The sequence below is a fragment of the Ambystoma mexicanum genome, chromosome 1p (assembly GCF_040938575.1).
Source record: "Ambystoma mexicanum isolate Mex_15411 chromosome 1p, UKY_AmexF1_1, whole genome shotgun sequence".
NCBI classification, from domain to species: Eukaryota; Metazoa; Chordata; class Amphibia; order Caudata; family Ambystomatidae; genus Ambystoma; species Ambystoma mexicanum.
In genome coordinates, this window is record NC_090921.1 from 12953341 (window position 1) to 12977992 (window position 24652).

A 24652-nucleotide genomic window follows, 5' to 3' on the forward strand; every position below is an offset into this window, starting at 1 on the left:
TCCTGGACACGTCGGAACCAAGTTTCGTATGCACTAGCAGCGAGAACAAAATCCCACATGTGAGGACAATAGGCGTCTTTCATTTAGGGCTAGTGTTAGGCTAAGAGTTTGCAGTAGCTCCTTGGGTCGAGTTAGGGGTCGAATGAGACAAAGCTAAGATTTGCGTTACGGCTGGGGTTGGTCCAGTAAGGATCCCACACACCATGGACCATCGGCGGAGGCCCCGGGTAGGCTTACACTGCGGGCTAATGGTGGACTTCTTTAAAAACGTGAGCACTAAATGGGGCGGGATGTTGACTGAAAGAATGCAGCTAGCTACAGAAATATGCAGAAATAAAGAAAAACACATCTCATTGCATGCCTTTAAAGAGCTTACTCTCCCTACCGGCAATGTTCCTGAACCTTCGCTTCCCAAACATTTTTAGAACCAAAAAAAACCTAGAAAAGATCTGACCTCCCTCACCGGGAATTGAACTCAGGACTGCTGGATGGAGGGGTGCTGACATTGACCACTAGGCTACCAGACTGCTGTCGAACAGAGCACTCCCGAAAGGTGACATTTCAATTTCAGGCTGACAAGTGTGCTTTATTGTTCAGTTCGGGCTTTGCACAGCCAGTGCTAGAATTCAATCCAAGTTCATGCTTTGCTTTGATTTTGAATTAATGGCCAAACCAGCCAATCCCTAAAAAAATACAGGTCTCAGAGGCTCTCGTTTCAGTACCAGCAGGGTAGCGTGGCCGAGCGGTCTAAGGCGCTGGATTTAGGCTCCAGTCTCTTTGGAGGCGTGGGTTCGAATCCCACCGCTGCCAATAGCTGTTTCTTTTTTATCTTCATGCCACGTGTACAGACAGGACAATTGGGAGCCAGGGAATGGCATGTGTTTATGAATTCTTGCTTTTCTGAACACCCAGACTGAAAGCACACATCTGACTCGTGTGCGTTTTCACCAAAAAAGGGTAAAGCATAAATCACTGTTCACTGAAAACGGACATGCGTTCACGATCCTGTCAATAAACACGTTCAGGGCAGGGCCACAAATCTGCCGACACGATGCCCTAATGAATGCACATCTCTTTGCCTTGGTAGTTGCTCCTTTTTGCGGAGCCTTTTCCTGCTGCATCACAAAAACTCAGTTCAAGACACTTGGCTCCATCCAGTGGAGCTCCTATGCCCAGCTTAGAAACCCCCAGGCACGAGATTGCAAGGTCCCTGGTAATTCTCCCACTCCTGGACACGTCGGAACCAAGTTTCGTATGCACTAGCAGCGAGAACAAAATCCCACATGTGAGGACAATAGGCGTCTTTCATTTAGGGCTAGTGTTAGGCTAAGAGTTTGCAGTAGCTCCTTGGGTCGAGTTAGGGGTCGAATGAGACAAAGCTAAGATTTGCGTTACGGCTGGGGTTGGTCCAGTAAGGATCCCACACACCATGGACCATCGGCGGAGGCCCCGGGTAGGCTTACACTGCGGGCTAATGGTGGACTTCTTTAAAAACGTGAGCACTAAATGGGGCGGGATGTTGACTGAAAGAATGCAGCTAGCTACAGAAATATGCAGAAATAAAGAAAAACACATCTCATTGCATGCCTTTAAAGAGCTTACTCTCCCTACCGGCAATGTTCCTGAACCTTCGCTTCCCAAACATTTTTAGAACCAAAAAAAACCTAGAAAAGATCTGACCTCCCTCACCGGGAATTGAACTCAAGACTGCTGGATGGAGGGGTGCTGACATTGACCACTAGGCTACCAGACTGCTGTTGAACAGAGCACTCCCGAAAGGTGACATTTCAATTTCAGGCTGACAAGTGTGCTTTATTGTTCAGTTCGGGCTTTGCAGAGCCAGTGCTAGAATTCAATCCAAGTTCATGCTTTGCTTTGATTTTGAATTAATGGCCAAACCAGCCAATCCCTAAAAAAATACAGGTCTCAGAGGCTCTCGTTTCAGTACCAGCAGGGTAGCGTGGCCGAGCGGTCTAAGGCGCTGGATTTAGGCTCCAGTCTCTTTGGAGGCGTGGGTTCGAATCCCACCGCTGCCAATAGCTGTTTCTTTTTTATCTTCATGCCACGTGTACAGACAGGACAATTGGGAGCCAGGGAATGGCATGTGTTTATGAATTCTTGCTTTTCTGAACACCCAGACTGAAAGCACACATCTGACTCGTGTGCGTTTTCACCAAAAAAGGGTAAAGCATAAATCACTGTTCACTGAAAACGGACATGCGTTCACGATCCTGTCAATAAACACGTGCTTGGCAGGGCCACAAATCTGCCGACACGATGCCCTAATGAATGCACATCTCTTTGCCTTGGTAGTTGCTCCTTTTTGCAGCGCCTTTTCCTGCTGCATCACAAAAACTCAGTTCAAGACACTTGGCTCCATCCAGTGGAGCTCCTATGCCCAGCTTAGAAACCCCCAGGCACGAGATTGCAAGGTCCCTGGTAATTCTCCCACTCCTGGACACGTCGGAACCAAGTTTCGTATGCACTAGCAGCGAGAACAAAATCCCACATGTGAGGACAATAGGCGTCTTTCATTTAGGGCTAGTGTTAGGCTAAGAGTTTGCAGTAGCTCCTTGGGTCGAGTTAGGGGTCGAATGAGACAAAGCTAAGATTTGCGTTACGGCTGGGGTTGGTCCAGTAAGGATCCCACACACCATGGACCATCGGCGGAGGCCCCGGGTAGGCTTACACTGCGGGCTAATGGTGGACTTCTTTAAAAACGTGAGCACTAAATGGGGCGGGATGTTGACTGAAAGAATGCAGCTAGCTACAGAAATATGCAGAAATAAAGAAAAACACATCTCATTGCATGCCTTTAAAGAGCTTACTCTCCCTACCGGCAATGTTCCTGAACCTTCGCTTCCCAAACATTTTTAGAACCAAAAAAAACCTAGAAAAGATCTGACCTCCCTCACCGGGAATTGAACTCAAGACTGCTGGATGGAGGGGTGCTGACATTGACCACTAGGCTACCAGACTGCTGTTGAACATAGCACTCCCGAAAGGTGACATTTCAATTTCAGGCTGACAAGTGTGCTTTATTGTTCAGTTCGGGCTTTGCACAGCCAGTGCTAGAATTCAATCCAAGTTCATGCTTTGCTTTGATTTTGAATTAATGGCCAAACCAGCCAATCCCTAAAAAAATACAGGTCTCAGAGGCTCTCGTTTCAGTACCAGCAGGGTAGCGTGGCCGAGCGGTCTAAGGCGCTGGATTTAGGCTCCAGTCTCTTTGGAGGCGTGGGTTCGAATCCCACCGCTGCCAATAGCTGTTTCTTTTTTATCTTCATGCCACGTGTACAGACAGGACAATTGGGAGCCAGGGAATGGCATGTGTTTATGAATTCTTGCTTTTCTGAACACCCAGACTGAAAGCACACATCTGACTCGTGTGCGTTTTCACCAAAAAAGGGTAAAGCATAAATCACTGTTCACTGAAAACGGACATGCGTTCACGATCCTGTCAATAAACACGTGCTTGGCAGGGCCACAAATCTGCCGACACGATGCCCTAATGAATGCACATCTCTTTGCCTTGGTAGTTGCTCCTTTTTGCAGCGCCTTTTCCTGCTGCATCACAAAAACTCAGTTCAAGACACTTGGCTCCATCCAGTGGAGCTCCTATGCCCAGCTTAGAAACCCCCAGGCACGAGATTGCAAGGTCCCTGGTAATTCTCCCACTCCTGGACACGTCGGAACCAAGTTTCGTATGCACTAGCAGCGAGAACAAAATCCCACATGTGAGGACAATAGGCGTCTTTCATTTAGGGCTAGTGTTAGGCTAAGAGTTTGCAGTAGCTCCTTGGGTCGAGTTAGGGGTCGAATGAGACAAAGCTAAGATTTGCGTTACGGCTGGGGTTGGTCCAGTAAGGATCCCACACACCATGGACCATCGGCGGAGGCCCCGGGTAGGCTTACACTGCGGGCTAATGGTGGACTTCTTTAAAAACGTGAGCACTAAATGGGGCGGGATGTTGACTGAAAGAATGCAGCTAGCTACAGAAATATGCAGAAATAAAGAAAAACACATCTCATTGCATGCCTTTAAAGAGCTTACTCTCCCTACCGGCAATGTTCCTGAACCTTCGCTTCCCAAACATTTTTAGAACCAAAAAAAACCTAGAAAAGATCTGACCTCCCTCACCGGGAATTGAACTCAAGACTGCTGGATGGAGGGGTGCTGACATTGACCACTAGGCTACCAGACTGCTGTTGAACAGAGCACTCCCGAAAGGTGACATTTCAATTTCAGGCTGACAAGTGTGCTTTATTGTTCAGTTCGGGCTTTGCACAGCCAGTGCTAGAATTCAATCCAAGTTCATGCTTTGCTTTGATTTTGAATTAATGGCCAATCCAGCCAATCCCTAAAAAAATACAGGTCTCAGAGGCTCTCGTTTCAGTACCAGCAGGGTAGCGTGGCCGAGCGGTCTAAGGCGCTGGATTTAGGCTCCAGTCTCTTTGGAGGCGTGGGTTCGAATCCCACCGCTGCCAATAGCTGTTTCTTTTTTATCTTCATGCCACGTGTACAGACAGGACAATTGGGAGCCAGGGAATGGCATGTGTTTATGAATTCTTGCTTTTCTGAACACCCAGACTGAAAGCACACATCTGACTCGTGTGCGTTTTCACCAAAAAAGGGTAAAGCATAAATCACTGTTCACTGAAAACGGACATGCGTTCACGATCCTGTCAATAAACACGTGCTTGGCAGGGCCACAAATCTGCCGACACGATGCCCTAATGAATGCACATCTCTTTGCCTTGGTAGTTGCTCCTTTTTGCAGCGCCTTTTCCTGCTGCATCACAAAAACTCAGTTCAAGACACTTGGCTCCATCCAGTGGAGCTCCTATGCCCAGCTTAGAAACCCCCAGGCACGAGATTGCAAGGTCCCTGGTAATTCTCCCACTCCTGGACACGTCGGAACCAAGTTTCGTATGCACTAGCAGCGAGAACAAAATCCCACATGTGAGGACAATAGGCGTCTTTCATTTAGGGCTAGTGTTAGGCTAAGAGTTTGCAGTAGCTCCTTGGGTCGAGTTAGGGGTCGAATGAGACAAAGCTAAGATTTGCGTTACGGCTGGGGTTGGTCCAGTAAGGATCCCACACACCATGGACCATCGGCGGAGGCCCCGGGTAGGCTTACACTGCGGGCTAATGGTGGACTTCTTTAAAAACGTGAGCACTAAATGGGGCGGGATGTTGACTGAAAGAATGCAGCTAGCTACAGAAATATGCAGAAATAAAGAAAAACACATCTCATTGCATGCCTTTAAAGAGCTTACTCTCCCTACCGGCAATGTTCCTGAACCTTCGCTTCCCAAACATTTTTAGAACCAAAAAAAACCTAGAAAAGATCTGACCTCCCTCACCGGGAATTGAACTCAAGACTGCTGGATGGAGGGGTGCTGACATTGACCACTAGGCTACCAGACTGCTGTTGAACAGAGCACTCCCGAAAGGTGACATTTCAATTTCAGGCTGACAAGTGTGCTTTATTGTTCAGTTCGGGCTTTGCACAGCCAGTGCTAGAATTCAATCCAAGTTCATGCTTTGCTTTGATTTTGAATTAATGGCCAAACCAGCCAATCCCTAAAAAAATACAGGTCTCAGAGGCTCTCGTTTCAGTACCAGCAGGGTAGCGTGGCCGAGCGGTCTAAGGCGCTGGATTTAGGCTCCAGTCTCTTTGGAGGCGTGGGTTCGAATCCCACCGCTGCCAATAGCTGTTTCTTTTTTATCTTCATGCCACGTGTACAGACAGGACAATTGGGAGCCAGGGAATGGCATGTGTTTATGAATTCTTGCTTTTCTGAACACCCAGACTGAAAGCACACATCTGACTCGTGTGCGTTTTCACCAAAAAAGGGTAAAGCATAAATCACTGTTCACTGAAAACGGACATGCGTTCACGATCCTGTCAATAAACACGTGCTTGGCAGGGCCACAAATCTGCCGACACGATGCCCTAATGAATGCACATCTCTTTGCCTTGGTAGTTGCTCCTTTTTGCAGCGCCTTTTCCTGCTGCATCACAAAAACTCAGTTCAAGACACTTGGCTCCATCCAGTGGAGCTCCTATGCCCAGCTTAGAAACCCCCAGGCACGAGATTGCAAGGTCCCTGGTAATTCTCCCACTCCTGGACACGTCGGAACCAAGTTTCGTATGCACTAGCAGCGAGAACAAAATCCCACATGTGAGGACAATAGGCGTCTTTCATTTAGGGCTAGTGTTAGGCTAAGAGTTTGCAGTAGCTCCTTGGGTCGAGTTAGGGGTCGAATGAGACAAAGCTAAGATTTGCGTTACGGCTGGGGTTGGTCCAGTAAGGATCCCACACACCATGGACCATCGGCGGAGGCCCCGGGTAGGCTTACACTGCGGGCTAATGGTGGACTTCTTTAAAAACGTGAGCACTAAATGGGGCGGGATGTTGACTGAAAGAATGCAGCTAGCTACAGAAATATGCAGAAATAAAGAAAAACACATCTCATTGCATGCCTTTAAAGAGCTTACTCTCCCTACCGGCAATGTTCCTGAACCTTCGCTTCCCAAACATTTTTAGAACCAAAAAAAACCTAGAAAAGATCTGACCTCCCTCACCGGGAATTGAACTCAAGACTGCTGGATGGAGGGGTGCTGACATTGACCACTAGGCTACCAGACTGCTGTTGAACAGAGCACTCCCGAAAGGTGACATTTCAATTTCAGGCTGACAAGTGTGCTTTATTGTTCAGTTCGGGCTTTGCACAGCCAGTGCTAGAATTCAATCCAAGTTCATGCTTTGCTTTGATTTTGAATTAATGGCCAAACCAGCCAATCCCTAAAAAAATACAGGTCTCAGAGGCTCTCGTTTCAGTACCAGCAGGGTAGCGTGGCCGAGCGGTCTAAGGCGCTGGATTTAGGCTCCAGTCTCTTTGGAGGCGTGGGTTCGAATCCCACCGCTGCCAATAGCTGTTTCTTTTTTATCTTCATGCCACATGTACAGACAGGACAATTGGGAGCCAGGGAATGGCATGTGTTTATGAATTCTTGCTTTTCTGAACACCCAGACTGAAAGCACACATCTGACTCGTGTGCGTTTTCACCAAAAAAGGGTAAAGCATAAATCACTGTTCACTGAAAACGGACATGCGTTCACGATCCTGTCAATAAACACGTGCTTGGCAGGGCCACAAATCTGCCGACACGATGCCCTAATGAATGCACATCTCTTTGCCTTGGTAGTTGCTCCTTTTTGCAGCGCCTTTTCCTGCTGCATCACAAAAACTCAGTTCAAGACACTTGGCTCCATCCAGTGGAGCTCCTATGCCCAGCTTAGAAACCCCCAGGCACGAGATTGCAAGGTCCCTGGTAATTCTCCCACTCCTGGACACGTCGGAACCAAGTTTCGTATGCACTAGCAGCGAGAACAAAATCCCACATGTGAGGACAATAGGCGTCTTTCATTTAGGGCTAGTGTTAGGCTAAGAGTTTGCAGTAGCTCCTTGGGTCGAGTTAGGGGTCGAATGAGACAAAGCTAAGATTTGCGTTACGGCTGGGGTTGGTCCAGTAAGGATCCCACACACCATGGACCATCGGCGGAGGCCCCGGGTAGGCTTACACTGCGGGCTAATGGTGGACTTCTTTAAAAACGTGAGCACTAAATGGGGCGGGATGTTGACTGAAAGAATGCAGCTAGCTACAGAAATATGCAGAAATAAAGAAAAACACATCTCATTGCATGCCTTTAAAGAGCTTACTCTCCCTACCGGCAATGTTCCTGAACCTTCGCTTCCCAAACATTTTTAGAACCAAAAAAAACCTAGAAAAGATCTGACCTCCCTCACCGGGAATTGAACTCAAGACTGCTGGATGGAGGGGTGCTGACATTGACCACTAGGCTACCAGACTGCTGTTGAACAGAGCACTCCCGAAAGGTGACATTTCAATTTCAGGCTGACAAGTGTGCTTTATTGTTCAGTTCGGGCTTTGCACAGCCAGTGCTAGAATTCAATCCAAGTTCATGCTTTGCTTTGATTTTGAATTAATGGCCAAACCAGCCAATCCCTAAAAAAATACAGGTCTCAGAGGCTCTCGTTTCAGTACCAGCAGGGTAGCGTGGCCGAGCGGTCTAAGGCGCTGGATTTAGGCTCCAGTCTCTTTGGAGGCGTGGGTTCGAATCCCACCGCTGCCAATAGCTGTTTCTTTTTTATCTTCATGCCACGTGTACAGACAGGACAATTGGGAGCCAGGGAATGGCATGTGTTTATGAATTCTTGCTTTTCTGAACACCCAGACTGAAAGCACACATCTGACTCGTGTGCGTTTTCACCAAAAAAGGGTAAAGCATAAATCACTGTTCACTGAAAACGGACATGCGTTCACGATCCTGTCAATAAACACGTGCTTGGCAGGGCCACAAATCTGCCGACACGATGCCCTAATGAATGCACATCTCTTTGCCTTGGTAGTTGCTCCTTTTTGCAGCGCCTTTTCCTGCTGCATCACAAAAACTCAGTTCAAGACACTTGGCTCCATCCAGTGGAGCTCCTATGCCCAGCTTAGAAACCCCCAGGCACGAGATTGCAAGGTCCCTGGTAATTCTCCCACTCCTGGACACGTCGGAACCAAGTTTCGTATGCACTAGCAGCGAGAACAAAATCCCACATGTGAGGACAATAGGCGTCTTTCATTTAGGGCTAGTGTTAGGCTAAGAGTTTGCAGTAGCTCCTTGGGTCGAGTTAGGGGTCGAATGAGACAAAGCTAAGATTTGCGTTACGGCTGGGGTTGGTCCAGTAAGGATCCCACACACCATGGACCATCGGCGGAGGCCCCGGGTAGGCTTACACTGCGGGCTAATGGTGGACTTCTTTAAAAACGTGAGCACTAAATGGGGCGGGATGTTGACTGAAAGAATGCAGCTAGCTACAGAAATATGCAGAAATAAAGAAAAACACATCTCATTGCATGCCTTTAAAGAGCTTACTCTCCCTACCGGCAATGTTCCTGAACCTTCGCTTCCCAAACATTTTTAGAACCAAAAAAAACCTAGAAAAGATCTGACCTCCCTCACCGGGAATTGAACTCAAGACTGCTGGATGGAGGGGTGCTGACATTGACCACTAGGCTACCAGACTGCTGTTGAACAGAGCACTCCCGAAAGGTGACATTTCAATTTCAGGCTGACAAGTGTGCTTTATTGTTCAGTTCGGGCTTTGCACAGCCAGTGCTAGAATTCAATCCAAGTTCATGCTTTGCTTTGATTTTGAATTAATGGCCAAACCAGCCAATCCCTAAAAAAATACAGGTCTCAGAGGCTCTCGTTTCAGTACCAGCAGGGTAGCGTGGCCGAGCGGTCTAAGGCGCTGGATTTAGGCTCCAGTCTCTTTGGAGGCGTGGGTTCGAATCCCACCGCTGCCAATAGCTGTTTCTTTTTTATCTTCATGCCACGTGTACAGACAGGACAATTGGGAGCCAGGGAATGGCATGTGTTTATGAATTCTTGCTTTTCTGAACACCCAGACTGAAAGCACACATCTGACTCGTGTGCGTTTTCACCAAAAAAGGGTAAAGCATAAATCACTGTTCACTGAAAACGGACATGCGTTCACGATCCTGTCAATAAACACGTGCTTGGCAGGGCCACAAATCTGCCGACACGATGCCCTAATGAATGCACATCTCTTTGCCTTGGTAGTTGCTCCTTTTTGCAGCGCCTTTTCCTGCTGCATCACAAAAACTCAGTTCAAGACACTTGGCTCCATCCAGTGGAGCTCCTATGCCCAGCTTAGAAACCCCCAGGCACGAGATTGCAAGGTCCCTGGTAATTCTCCCACTCCTGGACACGTCGGAACCAAGTTTCGTATGCACTAGCAGCGAGAACAAAATCCCACATGTGAGGACAATAGGCGTCTTTCATTTAGGGCTAGTGTTAGGCTAAGAGTTTGCAGTAGCTCCTTGGGTCGAGTTAGGGGTCGAATGAGACAAAGCTAAGATTTGCGTTACGGCTGGGGTTGGTCCAGTAAGGATCCCACACACCATGGACCATCGGCGGAGGCCCCGGGTAGGCTTACACTGCGGGCTAATGGTGGACTTCTTTAAAAACGTGAGCACTAAATGGGGCGGGATGTTGACTGAAAGAATGCAGCTAGCTACAGAAATATGCAGAAATAAAGAAAAACACATCTCATTGCATGCCTTTAAAGAGCTTACTCTCCCTACCGGCAATGTTCCTGAACCTTCGCTTCCCAAACATTTTTAGAACCAAAAAAAACCTAGAAAAGATCTGACCTCCCTCACCGGGAATTGAACTCAAGACTGCTGGATGGAGGGGTGCTGACATTGACCACTAGGCTACCAGACTGCTGTTGAACAGAGCACTCCCGAAAGGTGACATTTCAATTTCAGGCTGACAAGTGTGCTTTATTGTTCAGTTCGGGCTTTGCACAGCCAGTGCTAGAATTCAATCCAAGTTCATGCTTTGCTTTGATTTTGAATTAATGGCCAAACCAGCCAATCCCTAAAAAAATACAGGTCTCAGAGGCTCTCGTTTCAGTACCAGCAGGGTAGCGTGGCCGAGCGGTCTAAGGCGCTGGATTTAGGCTCCAGTCTCTTTGGAGGCGTGGGTTCGAATCCCACCGCTGCCAATAGCTGTTTCTTTTTTATCTTCATGCCACGTGTACAGACAGGACAATTGGGAGCCAGGGAATGGCATGTGTTTATGAATTCTTGCTTTTCTGAACACCCAGACTGAAAGCACACATCTGACTCGTGTGCGTTTTCACCAAAAAAGGGTAAAGCATAAATCACTGTTCACTGAAAACGGACATGCGTTCACGATCCTGTCAATAAACACGTGCTTGGCAGGGCCACAAATCTGCCGACACGATGCCCTAATGAATGCACATCTCTTTGCCTTGGTAGTTGCTCCTTTTTGCAGCGCCTTTTCCTGCTGCATCACAAAAACTCAGTTCAAGACACTTGGCTCCATCCAGTGGAGCTCCTATGCCCAGCTTAGAAACCCCCAGGCACGAGATTGCAAGGTCCCTGGTAATTCTCCCACTCCTGGACACGTCGGAACCAAGTTTCGTATGCACTAGCAGCGAGAACAAAATCCCACATGTGAGGACAATAGGCGTCTTTCATTTAGGGCTAGTGTTAGGCTAAGAGTTTGCAGTAGCTCCTTGGGTCGAGTTAGGGGTCGAATGAGACAAAGCTAAGATTTGCGTTACGGCTGGGGTTGGTCCAGTAAGGATCCCACACACCATGGACCATCGGCGGAGGCCCCGGGTAGGCTTACACTGCGGGCTAATGGTGGACTTCTTTAAAAACGTGAGCACTAAATGGGGCGGGATGTTGACTGAAAGAATGCAGCTAGCTACAGAAATATGCAGAAATAAAGAAAAACACATCTCATTGCATGCCTTTAAAGAGCTTACTCTCCCTACCGGCAATGTTCCTGAACCTTCGCTTCCCAAACATTTTTAGAACCAAAAAAAACCTAGAAAAGATCTGACCTCCCTCACCGGGAATTGAACTCAAGACTGCTGGATGGAGGGGTGCTGACATTGACCACTAGGCTACCAGACTGCTGTTGAACAGAGCACTCCCGAAAGGTGACATTTCAATTTCAGGCTGACAAGTGTGCTTTATTGTTCAGTTCGGGCTTTGCAGAGCCAGTGCTAGAATTCAATCCAAGTTCATGCTTTGCTTTGATTTTGAATTAATGGCCAAACCAGCCAATCCCTAAAAAAATACAGGTCTCAGAGGCTCTCGTTTCAGTACCAGCAGGGTAGCGTGGCCGAGCGGTCTAAGGCGCTGGATTTAGGCTCCAGTCTCTTTGGAGGCGTGGGTTCGAATCCCACCGCTGCCAATAGCTGTTTCTTTTTTATCTTCATGCCACGTGTACAGACAGGACAATTGGGAGCCAGGGAATGGCATGTGTTTATGAATTCTTGCTTTTCTGAACACCCAGACTGAAAGCACACATCTGACTCGTGTGCGTTTTCACCAAAAAAGGGTAAAGCATAAATCACTGTTCACTGAAAACGGACATGCGTTCACGATCCTGTCAATAAACACGTGCTTGGCAGGGCCACAAATCTGCCGACACGATGCCCTAATGAATGCACATCTCTTTGCCTTGGTAGTTGCTCCTTTTTGCAGCGCCTTTTCCTGCTGCATCACAAAAACTCAGTTCAAGACACTTGGCTCCATCCAGTGGAGCTCCTATGCCCAGCTTAGAAACCCCCAGGCACGAGATTGCAAGGTCCCTGGTAATTCTCCCACTCCTGGACACGTCGGAACCAAGTTTCGTATGCACTAGCAGCGAGAACAAAATCCCACATGTGAGGACAATAGGCGTCTTTCATTTAGGGCTAGTGTTAGGCTAAGAGTTTGCAGTAGCTCCTTGGGTCGAGTTAGGGGTCGAATGAGACAAAGCTAAGATTTGCGTTACGGCTGGGGTTGGTCCAGTAAGGATCCCACACACCATGGACCATCGGCGGAGGCCCCGGGTAGGCTTACACTGCGGGCTAATGGTGGACTTCTTTAAAAACGTGAGCACTAAATGGGGCGGGATGTTGACTGAAAGAATGCAGCTAGCTACAGAAATATGCAGAAATAAAGAAAAACACATCTCATTGCATGCCTTTAAAGAGCTTACTCTCCCTACCGGCAATGTTCCTGAACCTTCGCTTCCCAAACATTTTTAGAACCAAAAAAAACCTAGAAAAGATCTGACCTCCCTCACCGGGAATTGAACTCAGGACTGCTGGATGGAGGGGTGCTGACATTGACCACTAGGCTACCAGACTGCTGTCGAACAGAGCACTCCCGAAAGGTGACATTTCAATTTCAGGCTGACAAGTGTGCTTTATTGTTCAGTTCGGGCTTTGCAGAGCCAGTGCTAGAATTCAATCCAAGTTCATGCTTTGCTTTGATTTTGAATTAATGGCCAAACCAGCCAATCCCTAAAAAAATACAGGTCTCAGAGGCTCTCGTTTCAGTACCAGCAGGGTAGCGTGGCCGAGCGGTCTAAGGCGCTGGATTTAGGCTCCAGTCTCTTTGGAGGCGTGGGTTCGAATCCCACCGCTGCCAATAGCTGTTTCTTTTTTATCTTCATGCCACGTGTACAGACAGGACAATTGGGAGCCAGGGAATGGCATGTGTTTATGAATTCTTGCTTTTCTGAACACCCAGACTGAAAGCACACATCTGACTCGTGTGCGTTTTCACCAAAAAAGGGTAAAGCATAAATCACTGTTCACTGAAAACGGACATGCGTTCACGATCCTGTCAATAAACACGTTCAGGGCAGGGCCACAAATCTGCCGACACGATGCCCTAATGAATGCACATCTCTTTGCCTTGGTAGTTGCTCCTTTTTGCAGAGCCTTTTCCTGCTGCATCACAAAAACTCAGTTCAAGACACTTGGCTCCATCCAGTGGAGCTCCTATGCCCAGCTTAGAAACCCCCAGGCACGAGATTGCAAGGTCCCTGGTAATTCTCCCACTCCTGGACACGTCGGAACCAAGTTTCGTATGCACTAGCAGCGAGAACAAAATCCCACATGTGAGGACAATAGGCGTCTTTCATTTAGGGCTAGTGTTAGGCTAAGAGTTTGCAGTAGCTCCTTGGGTCGAGTTAGGGGTCGAATGAGACAAAGCTAAGATTTGCGTTACGGCTGGGGTTGGTCCAGTAAGGATCCCACACACCATGGACCATCGGCGGAGGCCCCGGGTAGGCTTACACTGCGGGCTAATGGTGGACTTCTTTAAAAACGTGAGCACTAAATGGGGCGGGATGTTGACTGAAAGAATGCAGCTAGCTACAGAAATATGCAGAAATAAAGAAAAACACATCTCATTGCATGCCTTTAAAGAGCTTACTCTCCCTACCGGCAATGTTCCTGAACCTTCGCTTCCCAAACATTTTTAGAACCAAAAAAAACCTAGAAAAGATCTGACCTCCCTCACCGGGAATTGAACTCAAGACTGCTGGATGGAGGGGTGCTGACATTGACCACTAGGCTACCAGACTGCTGTTGAACAGAGCACTCCCGAAAGGTGACATTTCAATTTCAGGCTGACAAGTGTGCTTTATTGTTCAGTTCGGGCTTTGCAGAGCCAGTGCTAGAATTCAATCCAAGTTCATGCTTTGCTTTGATTTTGAATTAATGGCCAAACCAGCCAATCCCTAAAAAAATACAGGTCTCAGAGGCTCTCGTTTCAGTACCAGCAGGGTAGCGTGGCCGAGCGGTCTAAGGCGCTGGATTTAGGCTCCAGTCTCTTTGGAGGCGTGGGTTCGAATCCCACCGCTGCCAATAGCTGTTTCTTTTTTATCTTCATGCCACGTGTACAGACAGGACAATTGGGAGCCAGGGAATGGCATGTGTTTATGAATTCTTGCTTTTCTGAACACCCAGACTGAAAGCACACATCTGACTCGTGTGCGTTTTCACCAAAAAAGGGTAAAGCATAAATCACTGTTCACTGAAAACGGACATGCGTTCACGATCCTGTCAATAAACACGTGCTTGGCAGGGCCACAAATCTGCCGACACGATGCCCTAATGAATGCACATCTCTTTGCCTTGGTAGTTGCTCCTTTTTGCAGCGCCTTTTCCTGCTGCATCACAAAAACTCAGTTCAAGACACTTGGCTCCATCCAGTGGAGCTCCTATGCCCAGCTTAGAAACCCCCAGGCACGAGATTGCAAGGTCCCTGGTAATTCTCCCACTCCTGGACACGTCGGAACCAAGTTTCGTATGCACTAGCAGCGAGAACAAAATCCCACATGTGAGGACAATAGGCGTCTTTCATTTAGGGCTAGTGTTAGGCTAAGAGTTTGCAGTAGCTCCTTGGGTCGAGTTAGGGGTCGAATGAGACAAAGCTAAGATTTGCGTTACGGCTGGGGTTGGTCCAGTAAGGATCCCACACACCATGGACCATCGGCGGAGGCCCCGGGTAGGCTTACACTGCGGGCTAATGGTGGACTTCTTTAAAAACGTGAGCACTAAATGGGGCGGGATGTTGACTGAAAGAATGCAGCTAGCTACAGAAATATGCAGAAATAAAGAAAAACACATCTCATTGCATGCCTTTAAAGAGCTTACTCTCCCTACCGGCAATGTTCCTGAACCTTCGCTTCCCAAACATTTTTAGAACCAAAAAAAACCTAGAAAAGATCTGACCTCCCTCACCGGGAATTGAACTCAAGACTGCTGGATGGAGGGGTGCTGACATTGACCACTAGGCTACCAGACTGCTGTTGAACAGAGCACTCCCGAAAGGTGACATTTCAATTTCAGGCTGACAAGTGTGCTTTATTGTTCAGTTCGGGCTTTGCACAGCCAGTGCTAGAATTCAATCCAAGTTCATGCTTTGCTTTGATTTTGAATTAATGGCCAAACCAGCCAATCCCTAAAAAAATACAGGTCTCAGAGGCTCTCGTTTCAGTACCAGCAGGGTAGCGTGGCCGAGCGGTCTAAGGCGCTGGATTTAGGCTCCAGTCTCTTTGGAGGCGTGGGTTCGAATCCCACCGCTGCCAATAGCTGTTTCTTTTTTATCTTCATGCCACGTGTACAGACAGGACAATTGGGAGCCAGGGAATGGCATGTGTTTATGAATTCTTGCTTTTCTGAACACCCAGACTGAAAGCACACATCTGACTCGTGTGCGTTTTCACCAAAAAAGGGTAAAGCATAAATCACTGTTCACTGAAAACGGACATGCGTTCACGATCCTGTCAATAAACACGTGCTTGGCAGGGCCACAAATCTGCCGACACGATGCCCTAATGAATGCACATCTCTTTGCCTTGGTAGTTGCTCCTTTTTGCAGCGCCTTTTCCTGCTGCATCACAAAAACTCAGTTCAAGACACTTGGCTCCATCCAGTGGAGCTCCTATGCCCAGCTTAGAAACCCCCAGGCACGAGATTGCAAGGTCCCTGGTAATTCTCCCACTCCTGGACACGTCGGAACCAAGTTTCGTATGCACTAGCAGCGAGAACAAAATCCCACATGTGAGGACAATAGGCGTCTTTCATTTAGGGCTAGTGTTAGGCTAAGAGTTTGCAGTAGCTCCTTGGGTCGAGTTAGGGGTCGAATGAGACAAAGCTAAGATTTGCGTTACGGCTGGGGTTGGTCCAGTAAGGATCCCACACACCATGGACCATCGGCGGAGGCCCCGGGTAGGCTTACACTGCGGGCTAATGGTGGACTTCTTTAAAAACGTGAGCACTAAATGGGGCGGGATGTTGACTGAAAGAATGCAGCTAGCTACAGAAATATGCAGAAATAAAGAAAAACACATCTCATTGCATGCCTTTAAAGAGCTTACTCTCCCTACCGGCAATGTTCCTGAACCTTCGCTTCCCAAACATTTTTAGAACCAAAAAAAACCTAGAAAAGATCTGACCTCCCTCACCGGGAATTGAACTCAAGACTGCTGGATGGAGGGGTGCTGACATTGACCACTAGGCTACCAGACTGCTGTTGAACAGAGCACTCCCGAAAGGTGACATTTCAATTTCAGGCTGACAAGTGTGCTTTATTGTTCAGTTCGGGCTTTGCACAGCCAGTGCTAGAATTCAATCCAAGTTCATGCTTTGCTTTGATTTTGAATTAATGGCCAAACCAGCCAATCCCTAAAAAAATACAGGTCTCAGAGGCTCTCGTTTCAGTACCAGCAGGGTAGCGTGGCCGAGCGGTCTAAGGCGCTGGATTTAGGCTCCAGTCTCTTTGGAGGCGTGGGTTCGAATCCCACCGCTGCCAATAGCTGTTTCTTTTTTATCTTCATGCCACGTGTACAGACAGGACAATTGGGAGCCAGGGAATGGCATGTGTTTATGAATTCTTGCTTTTCTGAACACCCAGACTGAAAGCACACATCTGACTCGTGTGCGTTTTCACCAAAAAAGGGTAAAGCATAAATCACTGTTCACTGAAAACGGACATGCGTTCACGATCCTGTCAATAAACACGTGCTTGGCAGGGCCACAAATCTGCCGACACGATGCCCTAATGAATGCACATCTCTTTGCCTTGGTAGTTGCTCCTTTTTGCAGCGCCTTTTCCTGCTGCATCACAAAAACTCAGTTCAAGACACTTGGCTCCATCCAGTGGAGCTCCTATGCCCAGCTTAGAAACCCCCAGGCACGAGATTGCAAGGTCCCTGGTAATTCTCCCACTCCTGGACACGTCGGAACCAAGTTTCGTATGCACTAGCAGCGAGAACAAAATCCCACATGTGAGGACAATAGGCGTCTTTCATTTAGGGCTAGTGTTAGGCTAAGAGTTTGCAGTAGCTCCTTGGGTCGAGTTAGGGGTCGAATGAGACAAAGCTAAGATTTGCGTTACGGCTGGGGTTGGTCCAGTAAGGATCCCACACACCATGGACCATCGGCGGAGGCCCCGGGTAGGCTTACACTGCGGGCTAATGGTGGACTTCTTTAAAAACGTGAGCACTAAATGGGGCGGGATGTTGACTGAAAGAATGCAGCTAGCTACAGAAATATGCAGAAATAAAGAAAAACACATCTCATTGCATGCCTTTAAAGAGCTTACTCTCCCTACCGGCAATGTTCCTGAACCTTCGCTTCCCAAACATTTTTAGAACCAAAAAAAACCTAGAAAAGATCTGACCTCCCTCACCGGGAATTGAACTCAAGACTGCTGGATGGAGGGGTGCTGACATTGACCACTAGGCTACCAGACTGCTGTTGAACAGAGCACTCCCGAAAGGTGACATTTCAATTTCAGGCTGACAAGTGTGCTTTATTGTTCAGTTCGGGCTTTGCACAGCCAGTGCTAGAATTCAATCCAAGTTCATGCTTTGCTTTGATTTTGAATTAATGGCCAAACCAGCCAATCCCTAAAAAAATACAGGTCTCAGAGGCTCTCGTTTCAGTACCAGCAGGGTAGCGTGGCCGAGCGGTCTAAGGCGCTGGATTTAGGCTCCAGTCTCTTTGGAGGCGTGGGTTCGAATCCCACCGCTGCCAATAGCTGTTTCTTTTTTATCTTCATGCCACGTGTACAGACAGGACAATTGGGAGCCAGGGAATGGCATGTGTTTATGAATTCTTGCTTTTCTGAACACCCAGACTGAAAGCACACATCTGACTCGTGTGCGTTTTCACCAAAAAAGGGTAAAGCATAAATCACTGTTCACTGAAAACGGACATGCGTTCACGATCCTGTCAATAAACACGTGCTTGGCAGGGCCACAAATCTGCCGACACGATGCCCTAATGAATGCACATCTCTTTGCCTTGGTAGTTGCTCCTTTTTGCAGCGCCTTTTCCTGCTGCATCACAAAAACTCAGTTCAAGACACTTGGCTCCATCCAGTGGAGCTCCTATGCCCAGCTTAGAAACCCCCAGGCACGAGATTGCAAGGTCCCTGGTAATTCTCCCACTCCTGGACACGTCGGAACCAAGTTTCGTATGCACTAGCAGCGAGAACAAAATCCCACATGTGAGGACAATAGGCGTCTTTCATTTAGGGCTAGTGTTAGGCTAAGAGTTTGCAGTAGCTCCTTGGGTCGAGTTAGGGGTCGAATGAGACAAAGCTAAGATTTGCGTTACGGCTGGGGTTGGTCCAGTAAGGATCCCACACACCATGGACCATCGGCGGAGGCCCCGGGTAGGCTTACACTGCGGGCTAATGGTGGACTTCTTTAAAAACGTGAGCACTAAATGGGGCGGGATGTTGACTGAAAGAATGCAGCTAGCTACAGAAATATGCAGAAATAAAGAAAAACACATCTCATTGCATGCCTTTAAAGAGCTTACTCTCCCTACCGGCAATGTTCCTGAACCTTCGCTTCCCAAACATTTTTAGAACCAAAAAAAACCTAGAAAAGATCTGACCTCCCTCACCGGGAATTGAACTCAAGACTGCTGGATGGAGGGGTGCTGACATTGACCACTAGGCTACCAGACTGCTGTTGAACAGAGCACTCCCGAAAGGTGACATTTCAATTTCAGGCTGACAAGTGTGCTTTATTGTTCAGTTCGGGCTTTGCAGAGCCAGTGCTAGAATTCAATCCAAGTTCATGCTTTGCTTTGATTTTGAATTAATGGCCAAACCAGCCAATCCCTAAAAAAATACAGGTCTCAGAGGCTCTCGTTTCAGTACCAGCAGGGTAGCGTGGCCGAGCGGTCTAAGGCGCTGGATTTAGGCTCCAGTCTCTTTGGAGGCGTGGGTTCGAATCCCACCGCTGCCAATAGCTGTTTCTTTTTTATCTTCATGCCACGTGTACAGACAGGACAATTGGGAGCCAGGGAATGGCATGTGTTTATGAATTCTTGCTTTTCTGAACACCCAGACTGAAAGCACACATCTGACTCGTGTGCGTTTTCACCAAAAAAGGGTAAAGCATAAATCACTGTTCACTGAAAACGGACATGCGTTCACGATCCTGTCAATAAACACGTGCTTGGCAGGGCCACAAATCTGCCGACACGATGCCCTAATGAATGCACATCTCTTTGCCTTGGTAGTTGCTCCTTTTTGCAGCGCCTTTTCCTGCTGCATCACAAAAACTCAGTTCAAGACACTTGGCTCCATCCAGTGGAGCTCCTATGCCCAGCTTAGAAACCCCCAGGCACGAGATTGCAAGGTCCCTGGTAATTCTCCCACTCCTGGACACGTCGGAACCAAGTTTCGTATGCACTAGCAGCGAGAACAAAATCCCACATGTGAGGACAATAGGCGTCTTTCATTTAGGGCTAGTGTTAGGCTAAGAGTTTGCAGTAGCTCCTTGGGTCGAGTTAGGGGTCGAATGAGACAAAGCTAAGATTTGCGTTACGGCTGGGGTTGGTCCAGTAAGGATCCCACACACCATGGACCATCGGCGGAGGCCCCGGGTAGGCTTACACTGCGGGCTAATGGTGGACTTCTTTAAAAACGTGAGCACTAAATGGGGCGGGATGTTGACTGAAAGAATGCAGCTAGCTACAGAAATATGCAGAAATAAAGAAAAACACATCTCATTGCATGCCTTTAAAGAGCTTACTCTCCCTACCGGCAATGTTCCTGAACCTTCGCTTCCCAAACATTTTTAGAACCAAAAAAAACCTAGAAAAGATCTGACCTCCCTCACCGGGAATTGAACTCAAGACTGCTGGATGGAGGGGTGCTGACATTGACCACTAGGCTACCAGACTGCTGTTGAACAGAGCACTCCCGAAAGGTGACATTTCAATTTCAGGCTGACAAGTGTGCTTTATTGTTCAGTTCGGGCTTTGCACAGCCAGTGCTAGAATTCAATCCAAGTTCATGCTTTGCTTTGATTTTGAATTAATGGCCAAACCAGCCAATCCCTAAAAAAATACAGGTCTCAGAGGCTCTCGTTTCAGTACCAGCAGGGTAGCGTGGCCGAGCGGTCTAAGGCGCTGGATTTAGGCTCCAGTCTCTTTGGAGGCGTGGGTTCGAATCCCACCGCTGCCAATAGCTGTTTCTTTTTTATCTTCATGCCACGTGTACAGACAGGACAATTGGGAGCCAGGGAATGGCATGTGTTTATGAATTCTTGCTTTTCTGAACACCCAGACTGAAAGCACACATCTGACTCGTGTGCGTTTTCACCAAAAAAGGGTAAAGCATAAATCACTGTTCACTGAAAACGGACATGCGTTCACGATCCTGTCAATAAACACGTGCTTGGCAGGGCCACAAATCTGCCGACACGATGCCCTAATGAATGCACATCTCTTTGCCTTGGTAGTTGCTCCTTTTTGCAGCGCCTTTTCCTGCTGCATCACAAAAACTCAGTTCAAGACACTTGGCTCCATCCAGTGGAGCTCCTATGCCCAGCTTAGAAACCCCCAGGCACGAGATTGCAAGGTCCCTGGTAATTCTCCCACTCCTGGACACGTCGGAACCAAGTTTCGTATGCACTAGCAGCGAGAACAAAATCCCACATGTGAGGACAATAGGCGTCTTTCATTTAGGGCTAGTGTTAGGCTAAGAGTTTGCAGTAGCTCCTTGGGTCGAGTTAGGGGTCGAATGAGACAAAGCTAAGATTTGCGTTACGGCTGGGGTTGGTCCAGTAAGGATCCCACACACCATGGACCATCGGCGGAGGCCCCGGGTAGGCTTACACTGCGGGCTAATGGTGGACTTCTTTAAAAACGTGAGCACTAAATGGGGCGGGATGTTGACTGAAAGAATGCAGCTAGCTACAGAAATATGCAGAAATAAAGAAAAACACATCTCATTGCATGCCTTTAAAGAGCTTACTCTCCCTACCGGCAATGTTCCTGAACCTTCGCTTCCCAAACATTTTTAGAACCAAAAAAAACCTAGAAAAGATCTGACCTCCCTCACCGGGAATTGAACTCAAGACTGCTGGATGGAGGGGTGCTGACATTGACCACTAGGCTACCAGACTGCTGTTGAACAGAGCACTCCCGAAAGGTGACATTTCAATTTCAGGCTGACAAGTGTGCTTTATTGTTCAGTTCGGGCTTTGCACAGCCAGTGCTAGAATTCAATCCAAGTTCATGCTTTGCTTTGATTTTGAATTAATGGCCAAACCAGCCAATCCCTAAAAAAATACAGGTCTCAGAGGCTCTCGTTTCAGTACCAGCAGGGTAGCGTGGCCGAGCGGTCTAAGGCGCTGGATTTAGGCTCCAGTCTCTTTGGAGGCGTGGGTTCGAATCCCACCGCTGCCAATAGCTGTTTCTTTTTTATCTTCATGCCACGTGTACAGACAGGACAATTGGGAGCCAGGGAATGGCATGTGTTTATGAATTCTTGCTTTTCTGAACACCCAGACTGAAAGCACACATCTGACTCGTGTGCGTTTTCACCAAAAAAGGGTAAAGCATAAATCACTGTTCACTGAAAACGGACATGCGTTCACGATCCTGTCAATAAACACGTGCTTGGCAGGGCCACAAATCTGCCGACACGATGCCCTAATGAATGCACATCTCTTTGCCTTGGTAGTTGCTCCTTTTTGCAGCGCCTTTTCCTGCTGCATCACAAAAACTCAGTTCAAGACACTTGGCTCCATCCAGTGGAGCTCCTATGCCCAGCTTAGAAACCCCCAGGCACGAGATTGCAAGGTCCCTGGTAATTCTCCCACTCCTGGACACGTCGGAACCAAGTTTCGTATGCACTAGCAGCGAGAACAAAATCCCACATGTGAGGACAATAGGCGTCTTTCATTTAGGGCTAGTGTTAGGCTAAGAGTTTGCAGTAGCTCCTTGGGTCGAGTTAGGGGTCGAATGAGACAAAGCTAAGATTTGCGTTACGGCTGGGGTTGGTCCAGTAAGGATCCCACACACCATGGACCATCGGCGGAGGCCCCGGGTAGGCTTACACTGCGGGCTAATGGTGGACTTCTTTAAAAACGTGAGCACTAAATGGGGCGGGATGTTGACTGAAAGAATGCAGCTAGCTACAGAAATATGCAGAAATAAAGAAAAACACATCTCATTGCATGCCTTTAAAGAGCTTACTCTCCCTACCGGCAATGTTCCTGAACCTTCGCTTCCCAAACATTTTTAGAACCAAAAAAAACCTAGAAAAGATCTGACCTCCCTCACCGGGAATTGAACTCAGGACTGCTGGATGGAGGGGTGCTGACATTGACCACTAGGCTACCAGACTGCTGTCGAACAGAGCACTCCCGAAAGGTGACATTTCAATTTCAGGCTGACAAGTGTGCTTTATTGTTCAGTTCGGGCTTTGCACAGCCAGTGCTAGAATTCAATCCAAGTTCATGCTTTGCTTTGATTTTGAATTAATGGCCAAACCAGCCAATCCCTAAAAAAATACAGGTCTCAGAGGCTCTCGTTTCAGTACCAGCAGGGTAGCGTGGCCGAGCGGTCTAAGGCGCTGGATTTAGGCTCCAGTCTCTTTGGAGGCGTGGGTTCGAATCCCACCGCTGCCAATAGCTGTTTCTTTTTTATCTTCATGCCACGTGTACAGACAGGACAATTGGGAGCCAGGGAATGGCATGTGTTTATGAATTCTTGCTTTTCTGAACACCCAGACTGAAAGCACACATCTGACTCGTGTGCGTTTTCACCAAAAAAGGGTAAAGCATAAATCACTGTTCACTGAAAACGGACATGCGTTCACGATCCTGTCAATAAACACGTTCAGGGCAGGGCCACAAATCTGCCGACACGATGCCCTAATGAATGCACATCTCTTTGCCTTGGTAGTTGCTCCTTTTTGCAGAGCCTTTTCCTGCTGCATCACAAAAACTCAGTTCAAGACACTTGGCTCCATCCAGTGGAGCTCCTATGCCCAGCTTAGAAACCCCCAGGCACGAGATTGCAAGGTCCCTGGTAATTCTCCCACTCCTGGACACGTCGGAACCAAGTTTCGTATGCACTAGCAGCGAGAACAAAATCCCACATGTGAGGACAATAGGCGTCTTTCATTTAGGGCTAGTGTTAGGCTAAGAGTTTGCAGTAGCTCCTTGGGTCGAGTTAGGGGTCGAATGAGACAAAGCTAAGATTTGCGTTACGGCTGGGGTTGGTCCAGTAAGGATCCCACACACCATGGACCATCGGCGGAGGCCCCGGGTAGGCTTACACTGCGGGCTAATGGTGGACTTCTTTAAAAACGTGAGCACTAAATGGGGCGGGATGTTGACTGAAAGAATGCAGCTAGCTACAGAAATATGCAGAAATAAAGAAAAACACATCTCATTGCATGCCTTTAAAGAGCTTACTCTCCCTACCGGCAATGTTCCTGAACCTTCGCTTCCCAAACATTTTTAGAACCAAAAAAAACCTAGAAAAGATCTGACCTCCCTCACCGGGAATTGAACTCAAGACTGCTGGATGGAGGGGTGCTGACATTGACCACTAGGCTACCAGACTGCTGTTGAACAGAGCACTCCCGAAAGGTGACATTTCAATTTCAGGCTGACAAGTGTGCTTTATTGTTCAGTTCGGGCTTTGCAGAGCCAGTGCTAGAATTCAATCCAAGTTCATGCTTTGCTTTGATTTTGAATTAATGGCCAAACCAGCCAATCCCTAAAAAAATACAGGTCTCAGAGGCTCTCGTTTCAGTACCAGCAGGGTAGCGTGGCCGAGCGGTCTAAGGCGCTGGATTTAGGCTCCAGTCTCTTTGGAGGCGTGGGTTCGAATCCCACCGCTGCCAATAGCTGTTTCTTTTTTATCTTCATGCCACGTGTACAGACAGGACAATTGGGAGCCAGGGAATGGCATGTGTTTATGAATTCTTGCTTTTCTGAACACCCAGACTGAAAGCACACATCTGACTCGTGTGCGTTTTCACCAAAAAAGGGTAAAGCATAAATCACTGTTCACTGAAAACGGACATGCGTTCACGATCCTGTCAATAAACACGTGCTTGGCAGGGCCACAAATCTGCCGACACGATGCCCTAATGAATGCACATCTCTTTGCCTTGGTAGTTGCTCCTTTTTGCAGCGCCTTTTCCTGCTGCATCACAAAAACTCAGTTCAAGACACTTGGCTCCATCCAGTGGAGCTCCTATGCCCAGCTTAGAAACCCCCAGGCACGAGATTGCAAGGTCCCTGGTAATTCTCCCACTCCTGGACACGTCGGAACCAAGTTTCGTATGCACTAGCAGCGAGAACAAAATCCCACATGTGAGGACAATAGGCGTCTTTCATTTAGGGCTAGTGTTAGGCTAAGAGTTTGCAGTAGCTCCTTGGGTCGAGT

The 24652-nt window shown here is 48.0% G+C and overlaps 20 non-coding genes across 20 annotated transcripts; all 20 read left to right on the forward strand.

Annotated features, from left to right (window-relative positions):
* Nucleotides 1-728: 728 nt before the first annotated feature.
* On the forward strand, nucleotides 729-810 carry TRNAL-UAG (transfer RNA leucine (anticodon UAG)). Its single transcript has one exon. It is a non-coding gene; the product is annotated as a tRNA-Leu (tRNA).
* Nucleotides 811-1954: 1144 nt separating this feature from the next.
* TRNAL-UAG (transfer RNA leucine (anticodon UAG)) lies at nucleotides 1955-2036 on the forward strand. The gene has a single exon. It is a non-coding gene; the product is annotated as a tRNA-Leu (tRNA).
* Nucleotides 2037-3180: 1144 nt separating this feature from the next.
* TRNAL-UAG (transfer RNA leucine (anticodon UAG)) lies at nucleotides 3181-3262 on the forward strand. The gene has a single exon. It is a non-coding gene; the product is annotated as a tRNA-Leu (tRNA).
* A 1144-nt stretch (nucleotides 3263-4406) lies between these two features.
* TRNAL-UAG (transfer RNA leucine (anticodon UAG)) lies at nucleotides 4407-4488 on the forward strand. Its single transcript has one exon. It is a non-coding gene; the product is annotated as a tRNA-Leu (tRNA).
* A 1144-nt stretch (nucleotides 4489-5632) lies between these two features.
* Nucleotides 5633-5714, forward strand: TRNAL-UAG (transfer RNA leucine (anticodon UAG)). The gene has a single exon. It is a non-coding gene; the product is annotated as a tRNA-Leu (tRNA).
* A 1144-nt stretch (nucleotides 5715-6858) lies between these two features.
* Nucleotides 6859-6940, forward strand: TRNAL-UAG (transfer RNA leucine (anticodon UAG)). Its single transcript has one exon. It is a non-coding gene; the product is annotated as a tRNA-Leu (tRNA).
* A 1144-nt stretch (nucleotides 6941-8084) lies between these two features.
* Nucleotides 8085-8166, forward strand: TRNAL-UAG (transfer RNA leucine (anticodon UAG)). The gene has a single exon. It is a non-coding gene; the product is annotated as a tRNA-Leu (tRNA).
* Nucleotides 8167-9310: 1144 nt separating this feature from the next.
* On the forward strand, nucleotides 9311-9392 carry TRNAL-UAG (transfer RNA leucine (anticodon UAG)). The gene has a single exon. It is a non-coding gene; the product is annotated as a tRNA-Leu (tRNA).
* Nucleotides 9393-10536: 1144 nt separating this feature from the next.
* On the forward strand, nucleotides 10537-10618 carry TRNAL-UAG (transfer RNA leucine (anticodon UAG)). The gene has a single exon. It is a non-coding gene; the product is annotated as a tRNA-Leu (tRNA).
* A 1144-nt stretch (nucleotides 10619-11762) lies between these two features.
* Nucleotides 11763-11844, forward strand: TRNAL-UAG (transfer RNA leucine (anticodon UAG)). The gene has a single exon. It is a non-coding gene; the product is annotated as a tRNA-Leu (tRNA).
* A 1144-nt stretch (nucleotides 11845-12988) lies between these two features.
* TRNAL-UAG (transfer RNA leucine (anticodon UAG)) lies at nucleotides 12989-13070 on the forward strand. The gene has a single exon. It is a non-coding gene; the product is annotated as a tRNA-Leu (tRNA).
* Nucleotides 13071-14214: 1144 nt separating this feature from the next.
* Nucleotides 14215-14296, forward strand: TRNAL-UAG (transfer RNA leucine (anticodon UAG)). Its single transcript has one exon. It is a non-coding gene; the product is annotated as a tRNA-Leu (tRNA).
* A 1144-nt stretch (nucleotides 14297-15440) lies between these two features.
* Nucleotides 15441-15522, forward strand: TRNAL-UAG (transfer RNA leucine (anticodon UAG)). Its single transcript has one exon. It is a non-coding gene; the product is annotated as a tRNA-Leu (tRNA).
* A 1144-nt stretch (nucleotides 15523-16666) lies between these two features.
* TRNAL-UAG (transfer RNA leucine (anticodon UAG)) lies at nucleotides 16667-16748 on the forward strand. The gene has a single exon. It is a non-coding gene; the product is annotated as a tRNA-Leu (tRNA).
* A 1144-nt stretch (nucleotides 16749-17892) lies between these two features.
* Nucleotides 17893-17974, forward strand: TRNAL-UAG (transfer RNA leucine (anticodon UAG)). Its single transcript has one exon. It is a non-coding gene; the product is annotated as a tRNA-Leu (tRNA).
* A 1144-nt stretch (nucleotides 17975-19118) lies between these two features.
* On the forward strand, nucleotides 19119-19200 carry TRNAL-UAG (transfer RNA leucine (anticodon UAG)). Its single transcript has one exon. It is a non-coding gene; the product is annotated as a tRNA-Leu (tRNA).
* A 1144-nt stretch (nucleotides 19201-20344) lies between these two features.
* TRNAL-UAG (transfer RNA leucine (anticodon UAG)) lies at nucleotides 20345-20426 on the forward strand. The gene has a single exon. It is a non-coding gene; the product is annotated as a tRNA-Leu (tRNA).
* Nucleotides 20427-21570: 1144 nt separating this feature from the next.
* TRNAL-UAG (transfer RNA leucine (anticodon UAG)) lies at nucleotides 21571-21652 on the forward strand. The gene has a single exon. It is a non-coding gene; the product is annotated as a tRNA-Leu (tRNA).
* A 1144-nt stretch (nucleotides 21653-22796) lies between these two features.
* Nucleotides 22797-22878, forward strand: TRNAL-UAG (transfer RNA leucine (anticodon UAG)). Its single transcript has one exon. It is a non-coding gene; the product is annotated as a tRNA-Leu (tRNA).
* A 1144-nt stretch (nucleotides 22879-24022) lies between these two features.
* On the forward strand, nucleotides 24023-24104 carry TRNAL-UAG (transfer RNA leucine (anticodon UAG)). Its single transcript has one exon. It is a non-coding gene; the product is annotated as a tRNA-Leu (tRNA).
* The last annotated feature ends 548 nt before the right edge of the window (nucleotides 24105-24652 follow it).